Raw genomic sequence first — 16,376 nt, 5'->3', positions numbered from 1 at the left:
CCGTGTGGTAGGCACTGCAATTGCCCTCATTTTACAGATGACAAAACTGTGGCTCAGACAGGCTATCTGGAGCAACGTCCTGTGCTGAGGAAGTTGTTAGGCTGGGATTTGAACCTTAGTCTGTGTGGCGGCCCTGAGACTGTGCCTGATGGATGTCCGGGTACAGGGAGCTGAGGTGACTGGGTGTCCAGCTGCGCTCTGAAAATGTCATCTCACCGCACGGAGGACACACTTCACACGGGCATCTCCATCCAGCGACAGAGTGCAGCAGGGACACTAAGGCAGAGCAGTTTGACACGAAACTCCTCTGAGGGCAGATTTTGGCCGGAGGGCTCCTTGACGGCCTTGCTAAGGCTTTTTTAGGGTGTGCGGCAGGCTGGGGGGACTGCTCCAAACCAACCTCCCTCCCTCCCTCGGGGCCGGGCTGCGTCACCGGCTGACGGCTCTCTCAGCCTCTCCCATCTCCCCCCCATTTCATCCCGGACACGGGCTTGCCCTACTAAAATCCTGGTGTATCCAGTCCCACTTGGTGCCTGCCTCCTGGAGGATGTGGCCTACTCAGTCTGCTGGACTCCACAGTCCCTCCTTTCTTCTGGGCACACAACTGCCGTTATGCCAGACTGTTCTTTATGATAGTTTTACGGACACAGGAGTCACACACCATACAATGCTCCTGTCAGAAGTGCAAACTTCAAGAGCTTTTGGTGTATTCGCGAAAACGAGCACCCATGGCCACAGTCCATTTTAGGCCATTTTCATCCACTCACAAAGAAACACTGTACTCTTCAGCTCTCACCACCCACAACCCCTCACTTCCACCACCCCTAAGCAACCGCTAATCTACTTTGTCTCTATTGACTTATAAATGGAATCATATATTGGAATCACATCAGTGGGATCATATGATATACTGTCCTTTGTGACTGGCTCCGTTCATAACAATGTTTTCAAGACTCACCCGTGTTAGAGCATGTGTCAGTACTCACTGCTTTTTAGAGCTAGATAATGTTCTATTGTGTGGGCACATTGTGTTTTATTAACCCTCATCAGCTTATTTGCACATTTCCCTGTTTTTAAAGATTTATTTATTTAAGAGAGAGAGAGAGAGAAGGGAAGGAGCACACAAGTGAGGGGAAGGGCAGAGGGAGAGAATCTTCAAGGAAACTCCCCACTGATCATGGCACCCAATGTGGGGCTCGATCTCACGACCCTGAGATCATGACCTGAGCCAAAAGCAAGAGAGAGAGTGTGTGGCAGGAAGGGGCAGAGGGAGAGAGAAACTTAAGCAGACTCCCCACTGAGTGTGGAGCCCAATGCGGTTGATCTCATGACCCTGAGATCACCATCTGAGCCAAAACCAAGAGTTGGATACTCAACCCACAGCACTGCCCAGGCCCCCCTGCATGTTTCCCTTTTCATTTGGGTTGTTTTCACCCTTTGACTATCACAAGTAATACTGCTAAAATGTTTGTGTACAGGTTTTCGTGTGGCTATATGTTTTCATCTCTCTTGGATAAATACCTAGAAGTGGGGTTGCTGGATCATAGGGTAACCCTACGTCTAACTGTCTGAGGAACTATCTGATTGTTTTCCAAAGTGGCCGGGCCATTTTACATTCCTATGAGCAGTGTACAAAGGCTCAGATTCTACCACAGCCCTGTTAAAACTTGCTATTATCTGACTTTTTGATTACAGCCATCCCAGAGGGTGTGAAATAGTATGTCATTGTGGTTTTGATTTGCATCTCCCTGATGAAGACTGATAACAGGTATTTTTTCATGCGTTTACTGGCCATTTGTATGTCTTCTTTGGAGAACTGTCTATTGAAATAGTCTGCCCATTTTTAACTGGGTTATTTGTAAAATTTCTTTATGTATTCTCGAGATAGTCCATTATTAGAACATAATTTGCAAATATTTTCTCCCATCTTGTAGGTTGTCTTTCTACTTTATTATTATTATTATTTTTAAAAGGTTTTATTTATTTGGGGCACCTGGGTGGTTCAGTTGTTAAGTGTCTGCCTTCAGATCAAGTCATATCCCAGGGTCCTAGGATCCAGCCCTGCACTGGGATCCCTGCTCAGCGGGAAGCCTGCTTCTCCTGTTCCCACTCCCCTTCTTGCCTTCCCTCTCTCACTGTGTCTCTGTCAACTAAATAAAGAAAATCTTAAAAAAAAAAAAAAGATTTTATTTATTTGACACAGAGAAAGAGAGAGCACAAGCAGGTGGGACAGCAGGCTGAGGGAAAGGGAGAAGCTGATGCCCCACTGAACAGGGAGCCTGATGCGGGGCTCAATCCCAGGACCCCCGGATCATGACCCAAGCTGAAGGCAAATGCTTAACCAACTCAGTGACCCACATGCCCCCATTTAAAAATTAAAAAAAAAAAATACTTAGGCTCCACACTCAATCTGGGGCTCAAACTCATGATCCCAAGATCAAGAATCACACACACTACCAAATGAGCCAGCCAGGCACTTCCCTCTTTATAGATGGTGTCCTCTGAAGCACCAAAGTTTTAAAATTTGATGAAGTCTAATTAATTTTTTTCTTTTGTTACTTGTGCTTTTGGTGTCATATCTAAGAACTTGCTGAAAACTCTGAGGTTAAGCCAACCTTGCATTCCTGGGATAAATCCCACTTGGTCATGATGTTTTGGATATATATATATGATATATATCATATATATATATATATCCCTATATATATATATATCCCTATATATATATATATGATATATATATATGATATATATTGGGATATATATCCCTATATATATATATATATGATATATATATAGATATATATATATCCCAATATATATCATATATATATATGTTTACTAGATTCAGTTTGCCAGTATTTTTTGAGGAATTCTGCATTCATATTCCTAAGAAATATTAGCCTGTAGTTTTCTCTTTTTGTAATGTCTTTGTTTGGCTTTGATGTAAGGGAGATAATGGCCTTGCAGAGTAAGTTGGGAAATATTCCTTCTCTTCTACTTTTTTTGGAAGAACTTGTGAAGACTTGGCATTAATTTTTCTTTAAATGTTTCGTAACTCACTAGTGAAGCTATCTGGGTTTTTCTTTGTGATTTTTTCCCCTTATTATTAATTCAGCCTATTTTACATAGGCCAATAGTTGTCAATTTCTTCTTGAGTCTTTTGGTAGTTTGTGTCTTTCCAAGAATTTGTTCATTTCATTTATTTAATTTACTGGAATACAACTGTTCATGGTCTTCTTTTTAACTACTTTATTTCTGGTAGTTTGGTAATAATGTCCCCTCTTTCATTTCTGATTCTAGTGATGTGAGTCTTCTCTTTTTTTCTCTTGATCAGCCTAAGTAAAAGTTTGTCAGCTTTGCTGATGTCTTTAAAGAAGTAGCTTTTGGTTTTCTTGGATTTTTCTCATTTGTTTTTCTATTCCCCTCTTCATAAATTTTCACTATAATATTTAATACTTCCTTCTTTCTACTTGCTTTGTTCTGTTTGCTGTTCTTTTCTCAGTGTTTTAAAGTGGCAAGTTAGGTTGTTGATTTAAGATCTTCTTTTTAAATACAGGTATTTATAACTATAAATTTCCCTCTAAGCACCACTTTTGCCACATCCCAATAATGTGGCAAAACTTTTGGTATGTTTTATTTTTACTTTTATTCACCTTGAATTATCTTCTGATTTCCCTTTTGCTTTCTTCTTTGATATGTTGATTATTTAGGAGTATATTTTTACTTTCCACATATTTGTGACATCCCAAATTTCTCTGTTATTGACTTCTAATAGTATCTCATTGTGGTCAGATTACATATTTTTTCATTATTTCTATCCTGTTAAATTTATGGATGCTTATTTTAGCATTTGGTTTATCCTGGAGGATGTTCGATATGCCTAGAGAAGCATGTGTATTCCAGTTGTTGGGGGGAGTGTTTTCTAGACGTTTGTGTTGTCCAGCTGGTTTATAGTGTTATTTGAGTCCCTATTTCCTTATTTATTTTCTTCTTAGTCATCCTGTTATCAAAAGTGGAGTACTGAGGTCTCCAACTGATATTGCTGAGTTGTCTCTTTCTCCATTTATGTCACTTTTTGCTTCATGTATTTTGGTGCCCTATTGTTAGGTACATATACATTTATTTTCTATTTTTTTTTAAAGATTTTTATTTATTTATTTGACACACAGAGATCACAAGTAGGCAGAAAGACAGGCAGAGAGAGAAGGAAGCAGGCTCCCTGCTGAGCAGAGAGCCCAATGCGGGGCTCGATCCCAGGACCCTGGGATCTTGACCCAAGCCAAAGGCAGAGGCTTTAACCCACTGAGCCACCCAGGCACCCCACATATACATTTATTTTTAAGACTCGTTTATTTATTTTAGAGTGAGAGAGAGAGAGAGGTGGGGGAGAGGAGCAGACTGTGCTGAGCATGAAGCCTGACAAGGGGCTTGATCTCACGACCCTAAGATCATGACCTGAGCTGAAACCAAGAGTCAGATGCTCAACCACCAGTGGCACCCAGGCTCCCTGCATGTACATTTATAATTGCCATGTATTCTTGATGGACTGACCCCTTTTATTATAAAATGCTCCTCTTTATCTCTAGTAACACTGATATCAATACTTCAAATTGTCCTTCCACTCAGCCTGGAGGTTATTACTTATTTTATGTTTTTAAAGATTTATCTATTTGGGGCACCTGGGTGGCTCAGTGGGTTAAAGCCTCTGCCTTCGGCCCGGGTCATGATCTCAGGGTCCTGGGATTGAGCCCCGCATCGGGCTCTCTGCTCAGCAGGGAGCCTGCTTCCCCCGCTCTCTCTGTCTGCCTCTGCCTACTTGTCATCTCTGTCAAACAAATAAAGCATTTTTTAAAAAATAAAGATTTATCTATTTATGAGAGAGAGAGAGAGAAAACCCATGAGTTGGGGGAGGGGCAGAGGGAGAGAGAGAATCCAAGCAGGATCATGGGGGCTCGACCCCAGGACCCTGAGATCAGGACCTAAGCCAAAAGCAAATGTTGAACACTAGCCCAACTGAGTCACCCAGATGCCCCCCACTAGAGGTTTTTAAATTCCAAGGCCATGAAATCTTACAGGGCAATGTAATATTCAAAAGCAAGAGGGTGCAGTTTTACTTTTGTAACAAAGAGAGGAAGGGATATTGTGAACACAGAACCTGCATGAAGCCTCAACAGCTGGCTTATTTCAGGAGAGAGCAGCTCTGGGGAAGATTAAGTATTATGTTAAGCATCTGGAATCTAATACTCTTAAAATTATCCCCATCCACATATCCCTTAGAAAGTCTATGTACAGATGTTGTAGTCTGCAGATCAATGGTATAAATGCTACCCCTTGTAGGAACTGGAATGAGACAAAAGGAGTGGGAGGGGACGGCCAGGTGGAGAGAAGGAACAGTGTATTACTCGCTCCACAACAAATAATAACCACTTATCATCCCGCACAGTTTGCGTGGGTCAGGAGAGCAGCCAGGGAAGGAAAAGAAGCATTCTTTTGTAAGCTAAGGGGTTTCCAATTCTTTGCTTTCAACAAAACTGAAGGAGGAACTAATCAAGTGTCAGCTGACCTATGACTAAAAATGATTTTTCACAATAGACGACTATGTAATTTTTGGCATACATTTCGGAAAGAGTTCAAAGAGTTGAATGATAGTGCTATAATAATATAATTTGTAATTGCATGTAATAATTCATACATGAAAATGTGAATTAACTTGTAAAAAAAAGAAAAGCCCTACCCAGCTCACCAAGAGATGCATTTCCATTTCACATTTGTTTTGTTTAGCATTTGTCAAAATTAGTAATGTATGTTGTTTTGCTCATATGTGCCTACAAATTGTTTTGATAAATTAATCCAGAAGAAAAAAGAGGTTACCATTTAGAGCCTTATGGTTCCAGGAAAATAAAAAAATTTAAATCCCATGCATGTATTTTTTTTTTATTTTATTTTTTATTTATTTATTTTTTTTTATTTATTTATTTGACAGAGAGAAACCATAAGTACACTGAGAGGCAGGCAGAGAGAGAGAGAGAAGGAAGCAGGCTCCCTGCTGAGCAGAGAGCCCGACGCGGGACTCGATCCCAGGACCCTGAGATCATGACCTGAGCCGAAGGCAGCGGCTTAACCCACTGAGCCACCCAGGCGCCCCTGTATTTTTTTTTTTGTAGAGAAGTCTCATAGATGATCAATAAGACTTTCTAAATATAGAAAAACAATACATTAGGACAAAACTCTAAAACTTCTCTTCTGAAAAGTTAAATGTAAACACAAGCTCAAGAAGAAAAAAAGAACAAGGTAAAATTTCTAATGTTATAAAAGGTTTTTTTTTTTTTTAAATATTTTATTTATTTATTTGAGAGAGAGACAGTGAGAGAGAGCATGAGCGAGGAGAAGGTCAGAGAGAGAAGCAGACTCCCCATGGAGCTGGGAGCCTGATGCGGGACTCGATCCCAGGAATCCAGGATCATGACCTGAGCCGAAGGCAGTCGTCCAACCAACTGAGCCACCCAGGTGTCCCTAAAAGGTTTTTTTTTTAAAGATTTATTTATTTGTTTATTTGAAAGATAGAGAGAGAAAGAGAGAATGAGAGAGCACACAAGTAGGCAGAACAGCAGGCAGAGGGAGAGGGAGAAGCAGGCTCTCTGCTGAGCAGGGAGCCCGATGCAGGACTTGATCTCAGGACCCTGGGATCATGACCTGAGCTGAAGGCAGACGCTTAACTGATTGAGCCACCCAGGCACCCCTAAAAGAGTTGTTTGTTTGTTTTTTAAAGATTTATTTATTTGAGAGAGAGAGAGTAGTATGAGTGGGAGGGGAAGAGAGAGAGGGAAAGAGAATCCTAAGCAGACTCGATGCTGAGCCTAGAGCCCGACATGAGACTCAACCTCACGACCCTGAGATCACGACCTGAGCTGAATCAAGAGTTGGATTCTCAACCAATGGAGCCACCCAGGTGCTCCATAAGAGCTTTTGTTGCATTTTTTAGCACACTTGATGAAGGGCAGCAAACTACAGTAGTATTTAAGAGTCCATTAAATAAATTTAAGAGTTATAAAATAGTTTTATTCGGAAATGTAAAGATTTATAGCATGTCAGAAAGTGCATCTTTTAAAACTACTAGTACTTTTTAAACTAATGGTTTAAGATATAATTTACACACCATAAGGTTCCACTTTTAAAGTGTACAATTTAGAGATGCCTGGATGGCTCAGTTGGTTAAGTCAGACTCTTGGTTTTGGCTCAGGTTATGATCTCAGGGTCATGAGATTGAGCCCCCGCATTGGGCTCCATGCTCAGTAGGGAGTCTGCTTGAAGATTCTCTCCCTCTGCCCCTCCCCCAACTTGCGTGCTCCCTCCCCCAAATAAATAAATCTTTTTTTTAAAAAGTGTACAAGTTAATATTTTAATAAATGTAGAGTTATGGGTTCATCACTGATGTCCAATTCCAGAACACTCATCACCTCCCAAAACTACATACTCATTGGCAGTTACTCCCCTGGCCCCTGATAATGACCATCTACTTTTTGTCTCTATTTGCTCATGAGATTGACTTTTAAGTTGGTGGACTTGGGGTAGATCGGATTGTCCTCCGTAACATCACTGGGTCCTTCTAATCAGTCGTAGAGCTGAACAGAACAAAGATGGCTCTGCCTTAAGCAAGAAGGAATTCTACCAGCATGTGGCCTTCAGACTTGAACTGCAGTGTTGGCTCTCGCCTAGGTCTCCATAAGGCGGGCCCACCCTGCAGGTTTTGCACTTGCCAGCATCCGTAACTGCATGAGCTCATTCCTTAAGATACATGTCTCTCTCATATTCTTTATACACATACATGTACCTCTCTCCCCCATATTGGATTCAGTTTCTCTGGAGAATTTTAATACATCCATTTGCAAATTGGGTTATCTATCCACTTATTGTTGAAGTTTTTTAGTTTGTTTGTTTGTTTATTTTTAATTTACTTGAGAGAGAGCACAAGCACTTGCAGGGGAATGGCCAGATACAGAGGGAGAAGCAGGTCTCGATCAGGTCTCTATCTCAGGACCCTAAATCAAGATCTCAGTGGCAGGCAGATGTTTAACTGACTGAGCCACCCAGGCACCCCTATTTATTGTTGAATTGTCAGAGTTCTTTATAAATTCTGGATATAAGTCCTTTATCAGATGTTTGATTTGCAAATATTTTCTCTCACTCTGTAAATTATCTTTTCACTTTCTTGAAGGTGTCCTTTAGAAGCACAGAAGTTTTTAATTTGGATGTAGTCCAATTTTCTATTTTTTTTCTTTTAGCTTGTATTTCTGGTATCATATATGAGAAACTATCACTTAATACAAGGTTATTTAAACTTGATAAAAATTTTTAGATAATATAAAGGTTCTAAGGGAGGTCATGAGCCAAAAAAAATTGAAGACCACTAATCCATACACAAAAAAGGATGACCTTTGTTTTAAAGATTTATTTATTAGAGAGAGAGAGCATGCACAAGCAGGGGGAGGGGCAGAGGAAGAGAATCTCAAGCAGACTCCCCACTGTGTGCAGAGCCCAACACAGGGTTTGATTCCAGAACCCTGAGATCATGACCTAAGCTGAGATCAAGAATCAGTCATCCAATTGACTGATCCACCCAGGCGCCCCTTAGAACGACCTTTTTGGTTTAGAGAACCAGTTGTTATTATTATTTTATTTCATTTAACTGTACAAGTCACAACAGGTGCAGTTGATGTCCAAATACTGACTGAAATTTCTACCCACTGAACTGTTCTACCATTCTAATTAGCCTGTACAAGTCTTTATCAAAAACGCATTCCTACATAAAACCAGGAATTCTGTGAACTGCTTAACTTACTCACTAATTATCTTGAAAATAACTTTATTGAATTATAAATTCAATATAACTTTATATACCATAAAATTCACCTGTTTTAGGTGCATGATTCAACAGTTTTTAGTAAATTTCTCAAGTTGTGTAAGCAACCCCACAATCCAGTTCCTAATGCCCCCTTTAACAATGAATTGTGGTAAACCTAATGCTTTTTAAAAAAAACCACCATTACTGGGGCACCTGGGAAGCTTAGTTAGTGAAAGCAACTGCCTTCAGTTCAGGTCATGATCCTGGGGTCCTGGGATCGAGCCCCGCATCATCAGCCTCCCTGCTCAGTGGGGGGTCTGCTTGTCCTTCTCCCTCTGCCTTTCCCCCACCTGTACTCTCTCTCTCGCTCAAATAAATAAATAAAATCTTTAAAAAGGTAAAAATTGAAAACTACCATTACTAAACCGTTCCAACATGGTACATATGCAGTACATTTTGGAGGAAAATAACAAAATTTTAAAAAATGGAAAGACCGAGTTTAGCACTCCCCCACCCCCACCATAACCATCAGGATGAGTCAAATAGCCCCCCGCCTTAGTTTCCACTGTGGGATCAGAGCCAGCAGACAGCTGTCTGTCTAACCCCTTGGAGTCAGGGGCAGCGCCTCCCTGACCCACAGTGCTGGTCCTTCCGCAGTGAGGGACTCCTCGCTGTTGATAGACTATCCTTTCAATACCTACCCCAAAGCTATGTAAAAAATGCCATTCAGGTTGCTTTCCATTTTCTCTGGTTTTGATTGCCTTTTAAAAAATACAGCGTTTTCTGCTGCCCTAATTGTGAGATCCACGGACACTGGCCCATGTTCTGCCGGCTGTTCTGTGACTTTCGACCCTGCTGACCCGGCTCAGCCTGCCGTCTGCTCTCAGGACGGTCCCCCACTGGGCTGCTCCCCACACGGGCCTTTCCCAGGCTTCCATTCCTGCCCCCCTCCTCCCACTCACTTGCGCCAGGTGATTCTGTCCACTCTTGTGGCTCCACGGCCCCCTCTCTGCCAGTGGCCCAAATCCTTGTCTCTAGCCCCGACCTCTGCTCCAAGCACAGGCAGAAGTTTAGAGAAGCCGCAGCCTTCCTGAACATTCTCATTCTCCCACATCTGACACGGCTGGGTGGAGCTCATTGCCTCTCACTTTCTCCACTCTGGTGGGACATGACAACACACATGCTATCTCCCGAGCCATGAGCCTGTGGTCACCCCCACAGGCCACGCCAGCAGATGCCTGAAGTCCCAGGGAGCTGACACCCTCTTGGAGAATCCACTTTCTCTGTGCTCTGCCTTTAACGCCACTGACTGGGTCCTGAGCCCCTCCCTGCACATTCCTCTACGGGCCTTCGGTTTCGGTTTCGTATCTTTTCGTCTGCTCTGTCTGCAGAGACCAAGGATCACTACGCTGTCAGGGAAAAGAACTTGACCCAGAGAGGGCCCTTTGCCCTCGGGGCCCAGCCCTCCCTTCTCACGCTCGGAGCTCGCTGCCAGCTCCTCTTGCTGCCTGAGCCCCGCCCCCCAGGTCTGTCCTATGAGCACAGGGAAAGGCTAGGGGGGGCAGTTAGGAGCACAGAGGACTGACCCCCGTCCCCCATCTGGCCTTACTTCGGGAAGAGTCAGAGTAGATTCTGGATGCCAGGGAGGGAGACCCGCTCTACCCTTAACCTGGGGACGTCCCCAGCCACCTCTCTTCATCTGGGCTCTGTCCCAAATGTCACTCTTCCAACTTAATCAGGGCAATAACCCTCCTTGGAGGTCTCTCACACCCCTGCCATGGGCTCACCTCAGCTCATGCTGACGGCAAGACAAAACACAGCCGCTGACTGGCCTTCTCTGCGCGTGGGGGGACAGTGGGAATGGACGACTCAGGCTCTGCCCTGGGGAGTCCCTGGGACTCTTGCCTCTTGCCTGCCCCGCTCTGAAGTCCGCACAGGATGCTCTTGTTTCACTTCCCCCGGCAGCACCAGCCAGAGCAGCGGACTCCCAGCAGCCAGGAGCGACAGAGACAACGAACACCCCCTCGCTGCATACCAGGCATACAACTGGCTTCTGGGGTCTGGATCCATAAGGAAACTTTACTCCCCTGACTCCGAGACAGTGCACATCACATCAGGGTTCAGGAACACTTCGGTCCCATTCTTGAAGGCTCTGAAACTCTTTACACAGACAACAGTGGCAAGAATCAGTAATGTGCGGCGAGGCTGAGTACCATGGCTATGACCACGCAGGACTGAGGCCCGAGGTACTAGCTCCACTGTGTCCTGGTCCACCAGCAGGTCCACGGGGACCTGGTCTACGCCTGGGCTGGAGGAGGCGATGAATAACGATTGTTCCCAGAGTCAGCATCACAAAGCAAGCAGCTTTGGGGTCTCCCTAGCACCTGCGATTTATGAAGATCGCAGAGCCTGGATGTTCTTTGGGGTTACTTGTAAGAGCCCTGCCCACCGTTAGACTCTGGCTGGGGCAGTCCTGGCACCTCGTCACAACGTAGCTTGTTTTAGGGATGGGGAAGCGTAGCTTCAGGTGAAGTAGGACCCAGCTCCCTACGATGGGTCTGCATCCCAGCAAAACCAGCATTGAGATGGACCAAGAAACCTTCCCTCTACAGCCCCACACATGTACCAGACCCAAAGGATTGCAAGACACTCCTGAGTACACGTGCAACAGCCCCACCTCAGCTTGCATCTCTCTTCCATGGTTCCTGAGGCCAAAGGGGCCACCCAGCTGGGGAAACGCCACTTTGCCTTCTCCCCTGCCCTAATCCAGCCTGTGACCCCCACATCTCTTACTGGTCAACAACACAGTCCAAGCCTTCCGTCCTAAGGGGCTCTGAGCCTTTGCTCTCCTGCAAGTGTGGCCACCTAGCTAATCAGAATGACCCCGTTGTGGGAAAGGACATAGTGCTGGGAAAACTGGGTAATCACATGCAAAAAAATAAAACCAGGCCCCTATTTTATACCACTTCCCCCAATTAACTCCAGATGTAGATTAAAGGCTTAAATGTAAGATATGAAACCATAAAACTCCTAGAAGAAAACAAGGGAAAAAGGTCCTCGACATCGGTCTTGGCAACAACACTCTGGATGTGACCCCAAAAATACAAGCCATAAGAGCAAAAATAAACACGTGGGAGACCATCGAACTAAAAATAACTCCACTGCAAAAGAAACAAACAAATGGAAAGGCAACTAGGAGAAAATTTTGCAAACTATTTACACGATAGTTGATATCCAAAATATGTAAGGAATTTGTAATTTGTACAACTCAATAGCAAAAAAACCCCAATAATCTGATTAAAAATGGACAGAGGACATAACCAAACACTTTTCTGACATCCACATGGCCAACAGACACATGAAAAGGCACTCAACATCACTCATTGTCAGGGAAATGCAAGTGAAAACCACAGTGAGGGGATGGCTGGGTCACTCAGTCAGTTAAGCATTCGACTCTTTTTTAAATTTTTATTTATTTATTTATTTAAAAAAATTTTTTTTAGAAGATTTTATTTAGTTATTTGACAGAGAGAGATCACAAGTAGACAGAGAGGCAGGCAGAGAGAGAGAGGGAAGCAGGCTCCCTGCTGAGCAGAGAGCCCGATTCGGGGCTCGATCCCAGGACCCTGAGATCATGACCTGAGGCAAAGGCAGCGGCTTAACCCACTGAGCCACCCAGGTGCCCAGCATTCAACTCTTGATCTCAGCTCAGGTTTGTTTCTTTTTTTAAATTTGACAGACAGAGATCATAAGTAGGCAGAGAGGCAGGCAGAGAGAGAGGGGGAAGCAGGCTCCCTGCCAAGCAGAGAGCCTGATGCGGGGCTTGATCCCAGGACCCTGGGATCATGACCTGAGTGGAAGGCACAGGCTTTAACCCACTGAGCCACCCAGGCGCCCCTCAGCTCAGGTTTTGATCTCAGGGTTGTGAGTTCAAGTCCCATGTTGGGCTCCATGCTGGGCATGGAGCTTACCTAAAAACAAACAAAAAGCAAAACAAAACAAAACCCCTCAAAACCCACAATGACATAGCACCTCCCACCTGTTAGAATGGCAGTCCTGGGGGCGCCTGTGTGGCTCAGTGGGTTAAAGTCTCTGCCTTCAGCTCAGATCATGATCTCAGGGTCCTGGGATCGAGTCCCGCATCGGGCTCTCTGCTCAGCAGGGAGCCTGCTTCCCCCTCTCTCTCTGCCTGCCTCTCTGCCTACTTGTGATCTCCGTCTGTCAAATAAATAAATAAAATCTTAAAAAAAAAAAAAAAAAAAAAAAAGAATGTCAGCCCGGAAGACAAGCGATAACAAGTGTTGGTGAGGATGTGGGAAAAGGGAACTCTTGTACACTGTTGGAAATGTAAACTGGCACAGCTGTTATGGAAAATAGTATGGAAATTCTTCAAAAAATTAAGAACAGAACTACCATATGTATGAGCGAAATGTAATCAGGATCTCAAAGGGAGATCTTTACTCCTGTGGTCATTGGAGCGTTCCTCACAGCCGCCAGGACAGAAACAACTGAAGTGTCCATCAACAAATGGATGATAAAGAAGGAAAACCACGGAATATTACTTAGCCGTAAGAAAGAAGGAAGTCCTGGGCACCTGGGTGGCTCAGTGGGTTAAGCCGCTGCCTTCGGCTCAGGTCATGATCTCAGGGTCCTGGGATCGAGTCCCGCATCGGGCTCTCTGCTCAGCAGGGAGCCTGCTTCCTCCTCTCTCTCTGCCTGCCTCTCTGCCTACTTGTGTTCTGTCAAATAAATAAAAATTAAAAAAATCTTAAAAAAAAAAAAAAAAAAGAACGTGAAGACTCACAGTGGCCCTCGCAAGGAGGAGCCACCCGTGGCTGCTATGGGGTCATTGTCTCCCCGGAAAACAACTGAAGTCGGGAGGAGGCACCAGGACAGAAGAGCCTCACATCCAGGCCCAGACGTCGGCTAGGAGGTCACCGGTTCTCATAGCAAGAGCTTCCGGGGGCCCCCGGGCAGAGGTGTGGAACTCTAGGGACGGAGGGGCCCTCAGACAGCAGGTGAAGAGCTGGCCCCGGACCCAGCTCTCCAGGAAACCGTATCACCTCCAGACCCCAGGGCAGCCTGCTAAAAAGAACACACTTCTGTGCACTACCAAAAGGGAGAAAACCAGAATTCTGTATTACCAATAAATCATGCTGACCAATTCTTTCAACGGGAAGCTGGAGAGTGAAACACCAAATCAAACTGTTATGCAATCGAGAGGGCTGGGAAACATCAAGAACAAATCTAACGAGCACAGATTCTTCCAGACCTGCGTTTCCCCTTTGGACAGACAAACAAACTGGTCTGGGCACTCAGCACCGAGATGGGAGGTTTGCAACACCCCCGCAGAGCGGCCGTGCCCGTTCCGCCTCAGCGTCTGGACTCCTTCAGCGCCTGACCAGACATTCAGAATTGGGGAAGAAAGGACGGTTAACACGAATTTGTCATTTTAGGGGCGCCTGGGTGGCTCAGTGGGTTAAAGCCTCTGCCTTCGGCTCAGGTCACGATCCCGGGATCGAGCCCCGCATCGGGCTCTCTGCTCAGAAGAGAGCCTGCTTCCTCCTCTCTGCCTGCCTCTCTGCCTACTTGGGATCTCTCTGTCAAATAAATACATAAAATCTTAAAAAAAAAAAAAGAATTTGTCATTTTATAAATGATGAAACTGAGCCTTAGAGAAATAAATAGGTCACAGCCTATAAAAAATAAAGTAGTTGAAAGCTTCTACTCTAGGCCATAGGACTGCAGTAAAAAACAAAACAACAAAAAAGGCTTTTGCCGAAGTCTTATATGAGAGGTGTGTCCCAGTGCATTAATTAGAAAAGCCCCCCCCCCCCAAATGACTGTAACCTTGTGGGGCACGAGCGCCTCTGGGAATCTATTGAAAGCTGTGAATTCTCTCCCTAAAAGTGAGCCCCTAGGGCACCGACAGAATTTTGCCTGTAATTTCAGAAGCCCACCCAGGTAGCCCTTTGCAATTCTCGAGCCACAACTAAGGAAACTTGCTATCAAGCGTTGGCTGTAGAGTGACACGAATAGTTCAAATCAGCTCTCACAGGCAGAGTCCAAACCTGAAAACTTTCCATGGGAGACGGGTATGTGTAACAGGTGAAAAATGATTGTCCTTCGGTTTCTCCGTATTTCCATCAAAATACGAAATTACGATTTGTCAGGACACACATGCTGATTAAAATAAAATGTGTTTATCAGCCTGCTACCGCAGCCAGAGGAGAATATTACACAAGGTTCCAAACTGTTCTAGCAAATGGACTCCTGCACTAAAAATACTTTAAGGGCACACTGCAGGAATCGGCAGCCACAGAGGCTTTCACAGCCCATACCAACACCGCATTCAGTCAAGGCGAGCCCGTGCTCCAGGAGGGCACAGAAAACATTCCCACTGTTGACTGCCATTTACACATCCGCAATTTAGGATGATACCTCTTTCCCTAAAGGAACAATATTGCATTAACATTGCACCATTAAGTAACTGACTTCCAAGTAATACCCTTTGCATTAGAAGAACAGGATCACCCAGAAACTTACCTGCTGATTTCAGGGTCCACGGGTTCTTCTTTGACCTCCAAGGCCTCTGGAGAAGGATTTCCCTCCAGGTCACCTGTTCAAGCCCCGCAGCCTGTCCCTGCCTGGCTTACAGCAAGGGCTGTAACTGGAGCATGGAAGGTGACAGGTGATGGTAACATGAGCCAGCTCCCACTGCAAATAGCAACAGTTGTGTGTGAGAGCCCAAATATAGGCCTGCCGCGGCTGTCTTGCACTTCTTAGCACTCAAGTGTCACCAGGAGGGGTCACATGCTGTCCCCTGAGTTCCTTCATTTACTGGGAGGATGTGAGGTCTGTAGCTCCCCTGAGCTGCTTGGGTGGCTGGTCGTGTGCAGAGGGTGGGGGCAGATGCGAGCCATGCAGAGAGGGAGGGAGGGCCTCTGAGAGTCCTCGAGCCGGGTGGCCTCCACCTGGCCTGAAGGACTTTTCCCGAACTGTTTTGAACAAGTACAACTCTGAAGGGAAACAAATGCAATTTTGCTTTTTTTCCTTCCACCATTCCTTTCACATGTACCCACAGTGGAAATCATTCCCTTCTCCAGTAAAAAACAAACAAACAAACAAACAAACAATCCAGCAGACCCGTGACTTTCTGCTCCCTCTTTGGTGACATTCCGTCCTAGGGTTATTTGAAGGCATAGTCTCCATTCAGTAACTGAGCATACTGTCCAGAATACTAATGCAAAACCCAAACTTCGCTTAGCCAGTATCAAAGTCTTCTCCCCTACCCTAAAGAGTCTGGGCCTCTTTAGCTGGAAGTCTGCCCTGGGAAAGGAGGAATGAGGTTGGGCCCTTCTCACACCTCCTCCCTGAGCTGCTGCTGGAACACCAGGGCAGAAGTGCCAAGATGGTAAGACAGCCTCTAATGGAGCTGATGCCGCAGTGGGTGCTAGCTTCAGGCTCTCTGGGCTGGCAGGTGCTTAGAGCTCCCTATTGTGCACCTCCTTTCCTCTTTGTCTCGCCTCTC

At 45.0% G+C, this 16,376-nt stretch overlaps 1 protein-coding gene across 3 annotated transcripts in view; it reads right to left on the bottom strand.

Annotated features, from left to right (window-relative positions):
* Window positions 1-16,376, bottom strand: part of FSD2 (fibronectin type III and SPRY domain containing 2) — a 44,560-nt gene that overhangs the window by 24,029 nt on the left and 4,155 nt on the right. For all 3 annotated transcript variants that reach the window (XM_045067307.1, XM_004763669.3, XM_004763670.3), the window contains exon 3: window positions 15,392-15,562. The gene's annotated coding sequence lies outside the window, so the exon portion shown is untranslated. The remainder of the gene's footprint in view (window positions 1-15,391; window positions 15,563-16,376) is intronic.

The sequence above is a fragment of the Mustela putorius genome, unplaced genomic scaffold (assembly GCF_011764305.1).
Source record: "Mustela putorius furo isolate JIRA1106 unplaced genomic scaffold, ASM1176430v1.1 tig00003875_pilon_pilon_pilon, whole genome shotgun sequence".
Lineage (NCBI taxonomy): Eukaryota > Metazoa > Chordata > Mammalia > Carnivora > Mustelidae > Mustela > Mustela putorius.
This window is presented reverse-complemented; position numbering and strand designations above follow the sequence as displayed.